Raw genomic sequence first — 6,000 nt, 5'->3', positions numbered from 1 at the left:
TATGTTTTTTGATTTGCATAATACCCCCCTCGTTATCATATTTCGAATTTCATTATTGCGAAAGAGAGGCGAGTGTGTACAAAGTATGCCGAGGGCACAAGAAAATGGAAACCTTTTTTCAGGTGACACAAAATAATGTGCGCGCATTTGTCATCACCTCCCACCCCGTCCTAACAACATCACTCCTTTTTTTGTTGCTGTATAATAATAATAAGAATGCATTCTCATTCCACATTTTCTTTTTTTTCATTCTAGCTCAGATGGGCGGAACTAATAAAATTATTGAGCAAATAAGTGCTCTGGATGTGGGTGGCGGCTTAGACTTGTGTGCATTTTCTTTAAAGGATTACTTTTTCGAATTATTATTTTCCGATAATCTTATCCTCATTCTTCTTATATTATCAATTTTTTAGTGATTTATTTGACTTTCTTAGTTTAAGCTTTTTTTTTGTAGTTTTTTCTAAATATTTTGGGTGCCAATTCTTATAAATTATTGTACTCTGAATCATACATATTTAAGATTGATATCGCGTGTCAAAATTTTTCATTCTACTGTCTATCTCCTTGGATTTTATTTTTTCCCAAGTATTTAGAGAAATTTGAATTTCACACTCAAAAATATATTCATCAGTCTATTAATGTTTTGTTAGTTGATCAAATTTTGATCAGGAAAAAAATTAGATAGGATGAGTTGCAGTGTTTTGATCCTCGTTTCTAGCATAATTCGGCAATTAAGAAACCTATGATTTAGAAAGATTAGAAATAACTATAAGAGCATTTTAAAAAGATTTTCAAATTTCAAGATGGACTATCGTCAAAGGGGATTTGGTCAAAATGTGTTCATTATAGTTTAACATAACCAAATATCATACTAAAATAATCCAAAAATTTTTAGATTTCTCAAAGGTTTCGGTCTATATTTTAGTAAACTGACAGATAGATATGATATATGGTATCTGCCATATGGTATATGGTATATGGTAAATGGTATATACTATATGGCATATGGTATATGGTATATGATATATGGTATATGGTATATGGTATATGGTATACGGTATACGGTATATGGTACATGGTATATGGTATTTGGTAATATGGTTTTAAATAGTATATGGTAATGATATATGATAAGTGTAGACATATGGTAAAAATGAGTGTTTTTCCATTTTTTGACAATAAATAAAAAACTTTAAAACTTTTAATCATTTATTATGGTATTTGCCAACTTGCTTCGCTTTAAACATTTTTAAGAACATTAATTTAAAATGGAACAATTCTAAGTTGTAAAAAGTTCAAAATATTTGAATCTCAAACTCTACACCAGCTTGTGCCAAAGTTATTTTCAATATTTTAGTTGTTAAAATTTGAAATTTCGAATTTGCAAAGAACTCATCTAAATTTTTTATACACTAGAAATTTGAAAATTAACCACAAAGTACGACTGATCTAGAAATGGGGTGTGGGGTGGGATGGCTCAGTCGGTAGTGGTGGTCGCTAGCAATCTGGAGGTCACGAGTTCAAGCCCGGTCTCACCCCCATAGGTCCACCCAGTTTCTATTGAGAAGGGGAGCTATCCACGACTGGATTATTGGTCACAGTCCCCGCTTGGACGTGGCTTAAATCATGGTTCAGTAGGAGCACAACCATACAGTGTACCTGAATCACTGCTCCGCCGTGCATAGCGCTTGAAGAACAGTTCAACCTTTGATCCTGTAATCCTCAAAACCACGAAGTACGATCTGATCTGGCAACATGCCAATGCCGTGTTTGTTTTCCATAAACATTTCAGCCTTTAATAGGCTTGCACAATATTGCTCTCGAATTTGGTTTACTGTGTAGGCCTTCCACAAAGGCAAGGCGCGAAGAGAGCACATCACGCTTGCCCTACTCCCGCACGCCCGTGCGTCCGCACTGTGTACTGCGGCCGACGCTACGCGGGACCACCTCGCGCCATGGCTTGAGGGCGGCGGGAGTGTGGGGCGTGGTGTGGTGCAGGTGGGCAATAGTATTTAGCACCCTCGTGAAAGGCATATTACTGTGTGGGAACTTTGGTAATTTCCTGAATCTGCAGAGTGATTGGAACATATTCAAAGAGCCAGTGAAATCATAGAGAATATGTTTTCTCTGGCATGAAGGCAGGTTTTGGTTCATGCAAAGTTATGGGCCATTGAAAATATAGTCTTGCAGCCTCTATAATGACCAATATACAAATCGAAAAATTAGTATTGCATGCAAAACTAATCGATAAAACGCGGTAAATATAATTAAAACAAATCCAAAGAACACATTGCCCATTTTCACTTTCAATTTCATACCTCCCTGCAAAACGGCATACGTCTGTCATCGTCGTTGTCATCATCATCTTTTAAGCTATATGCATATATAGTTTCTGTCTTTTCTGCCCCTTTTTTCCTCCCGCTCTTCTCCTCCCGTTTTTACTTGCGTCAGAACAGTCATGTATCTATCTATCCATCTATCTAACTATCTATCTATCCGCACAACAGCCAGCGGCAGCAATGCTATCGGAACTAGACTTCTGCGCCACACACACACACACGCACAGAGAGACACATGGCCGCGTAGCCCCGCCATCACCGAGTCAATTTTGTCGGTTTGTCTCTGTCTCGATCTTTTCTCGTTTTGTACCCTCCTTTCCTCTATCTCACCATGCCGCTACTGTTGCCTGTCGGCAGGTTATCATAAATGCCTTTCCCAACGCCTCCTTTGGTATCTCCTACAACTTTCTTTCCTGTGGGAATGGATGTGATACAAGATTAGTAGGATTAGTATTTAGGTTTTATGCTTTTATGTTTTTGCTTTTGGGCTGCGGGCTTTAGGCTTGAGAATGTGAAAGTTAGGTCCTTGAGATTTTTGTCTATGAACTGCAAGCTTATAGTCTTTTTAGCTTTTACACTTTTACGCTCCTAGGCTCTGGTCTTAAGGGTTTAGGATTTGAAAACAAAGATATGGAGGTTAGTCTTTTAGGTTTTCAAGCTTTTAAACTTTTTAGCTTGTGGTGTTAAATAGTAGATTTTTAGTCTTTAGCCTTCAATTTTTCGACCTCAGATTTGAGACTTTCAGGCTTCTAGGTTTCTAGATTTTTTTTCTTTGTGGGTCTCCAGGTTTATAGGCTCTCAGACTAATTTTTGGGATATAGTTGTTTAAGCCTATAGGCTTCCAGGCTAGTTTTAAGCTGCTTCATAGTATACAAGCTTTTAAAAGTTAGACCTACGTCAAGCCTCAAATCAAGTCAAGCCTACGAGATCTTCAGATTTTGGGTTAATAATCTTCAAGGCTCCTAATCTAACAGATTTTGAGGCTTTTAGATTTTCAGGCTTCCAGGCTCTGACGTTTGTAAAATGAGTATGTGAATATAGTTCTTCATCTTTTTGTTTTCAGCTTTTACGTTTTGCGCATCAGATTTTAGACCCTCTTTTTGGCTTAAATGATATACGCTTTACGGTTTACACCATGGAAGTTAAGCTTTGCACTCTAGTTTCTATATTCATTTATCTGTGGACTTATTGTTCTAGTTTTATGATTTTTTCAACAACCATCTCGTGTCTAGTCTGAATCAATTAGTGATCTAATCTGTTTTGACAGTTGGCCTAATTGTGTCAGTCTGTATCTGGTATCAAGATTTTCAGTATCGTGATTCTAGGTTCTGAAATTTTTCAGTGAATTTCTTAGCATGGAAACAAAAATGTTTGCCGATAATTTTTATTAACAGTGCAAGTTTTGATAGCAAATCCGTTACTATGAGCGCAGGAGCAAAAATATCATATTGGGATATCATATAGCTATAGCTTGCATTTCCAAAATCCTCCGATTTTCCGGACGCTTCCTTCTTCATCATCTCTCTTCTCATTACTTTTGCCTTATTTGCCCCACCCAATCACCAGTACTCTTTGGCCAACAACCATCTTCCACTTGTCTTTGGCAACCAAACTTTTCCTCTCCTTTCTTCCTACCCTCCCATTTTCTCATTGAATTTGTGAAGGGGGCATTCCCCAGTGAGTTCTTTGCCGGACACTGAGGTCTCCATCTTCTCAGCTCTCACGGAGCACCCCGTCCCTTTATTCTCTTCATATTCTATTAGAGCCGATTGGTCACTCGGGAAGTGCCTGGGGGGCTTCCCAAAGTACACTTAATTTCTTGTTCATGCACTTTTTGCCCTTGCCTCGATCATCGCTCCGTGCTGCTCTTTTGACTGGCACCGGATAACTGATTTTTTTTCTTTTTTTTCTTTTTTTTTTCTCGACGGCCAACTCCTCACAATCAGTTCAAGGCGTCAGTTGCAAGGTGGTGCCGAGGAGGACGCGGACGGGAGAGTAGGTCGCAAAAACTGAGGAAATGAAAAAGAAAAAAGAAGATGCTTTTCCTACTGATGCGTCTTGAACGACTCTTGCGGGAGCTTCTTTGGTTTCTCTCGTTTTCCGTTGGTTCTATTTGCGAGTCTGATTTCTCAATGATTTCCGCTTTGCACAGCTTTTGTTTTTTACCCGCTCTTGATTCATGAAAATAAGTTCATTAGAATCATAAAAGTTCAATACTACACTTAGCTGAAAATGTAATTTTTTTTTGAATAAGCTTGAATTCGTTGAACTTTGATGCATTGAAAAGAAAGGCGTTGAAAAACAAATTTGTAGAGTTTTTTTTTAAATATTTAGTAATCAAGTTTTTGTTCTCTACAAAATTTGGGGATTGTTACTTTCACAATAAGAAACAATTTAAAGGTGGGGTACCGAAATCTGGGAAATATTTTTAATTGACTCCAAAATTTCCCATGATTCCGAATATCGATGTGAAAAAATTCAAAAAAAAATTCCCTGCTTTTATATTTTACCTTGAAATCGCGAATTTCATTTGTGCCCCGGTTTTTTTTTCAAATACGCGCCGAAATAAATTATCCTTTGAGCGCTTTTGCATTATTTGATTTTCTTTGTATATGGATCCTTATCCAGTTTTTCAGCTATTTTCATCCATTTTTATGATACTAAAATATTCAATTAACACGAAAGAATATATTTTTTAAACAAAAAAAACGATAAAATACGACAAAAATGAATTAAAATAGCTGAAAAACTAAAAAAGTAAAAATATATGGAAAAAATTAAATGAGGCAAACGCGCTCCAAGGATAATTTATTTCAGCGCGTATTTAAAAAAAGAACGCGGGACACAAATAAAATTCGCGATTTCAAGCTGAAGTATAAAATCAGGGAAATTTTTTTAAATTTTTTTACATCGATATTCGGAATAAGGAGAAAATTTGGAGTTATTTAAAAATATTTCCCAGATTTCGGCACCCCACCTTTAATAAAAAGTAATTTTGAAATTTAATTTTCAACCAAATTTTCGACCATTGTTTGTTGTGGCTTCTTTTTGTAAACATCAGACACGTCAAAAAAAATTTTTTTGGCCGAAAAACTAAAAATATTTCAATTTTTCCTGCTCACGATTAAATTTTTTTTGACCGAAAAACAGATCCATATGTTTCTGTTTTTGATCAAAAAATGAAACTGGAAGATTTTTTTTCATTTACCTTTCTTATTTTATATCAAGCTCAAGTATTTTCTCCCAAATCTAAAATAGTTCAACTGCAAAACCTTGATGTTCTGTGTAGTCTTTACAACAAACTAGCAGCATGTCTACACTTTATCTGATAAGCCAAAATGATAAGACACATCGTTTTCGAGATGTTTGCATGCCTGTCCCTGCAGAATGAGTTGACAAACTGCAAATTTGATTTTTTTCCCCAAATTGTGTTCCATGTTCTTTTATTTTTTTTTCCTACTGTTTTTGCCGGGGTTGTTTGATAAATCCAGTTGTGCACCATTCATTAGTACTTGGGATTTACTCTCAACTAATCCCTCTCAATTAGTCCTTATATTTACTACAATATTTTTGTTTGATCAACAACGTGAAAAACAAAACACTTCCTATATTACCTGTGTTCCCTCTGGAGTTGCCCTGCTACCACAATGTCATTTTCATT

The 6,000-nt window shown here is 36.2% G+C and overlaps 3 non-coding genes across 3 annotated transcripts; all 3 read right to left on the bottom strand.

The window, feature by feature from the left end:
• Positions 1-2,569: 2,569 nt before the first annotated feature.
• On the bottom strand, positions 2,570-2,715 carry F09C8.5. The gene has a single exon (NR_072830.1). It is a non-coding gene; the product is annotated as an Unclassified non-coding RNA F09C8.5 (non-coding RNA).
• A 1,158-nt stretch (positions 2,716-3,873) lies between these two features.
• Positions 3,874-4,081, bottom strand: F09C8.6. Its single transcript, NR_072829.1, has one exon. It is a non-coding gene; the product is annotated as an Unclassified non-coding RNA F09C8.6 (non-coding RNA).
• A 52-nt stretch (positions 4,082-4,133) lies between these two features.
• On the bottom strand, positions 4,134-4,241 carry F09C8.3. The gene has a single exon (NR_072828.1). It is a non-coding gene; the product is annotated as an Unclassified non-coding RNA F09C8.3 (non-coding RNA).
• Positions 4,242-6,000: the final 1,759 nt, after the last annotated feature.

This window comes from Caenorhabditis elegans, chromosome X, assembly GCF_000002985.6.
Source record: "Caenorhabditis elegans chromosome X".
Lineage (NCBI taxonomy): Eukaryota > Metazoa > Nematoda > Chromadorea > Rhabditida > Rhabditidae > Caenorhabditis > Caenorhabditis elegans.
The sequence above is the reverse complement of the archived record's forward strand: the minus strand, read 5'-3'. Positions and strand labels throughout refer to the sequence as shown.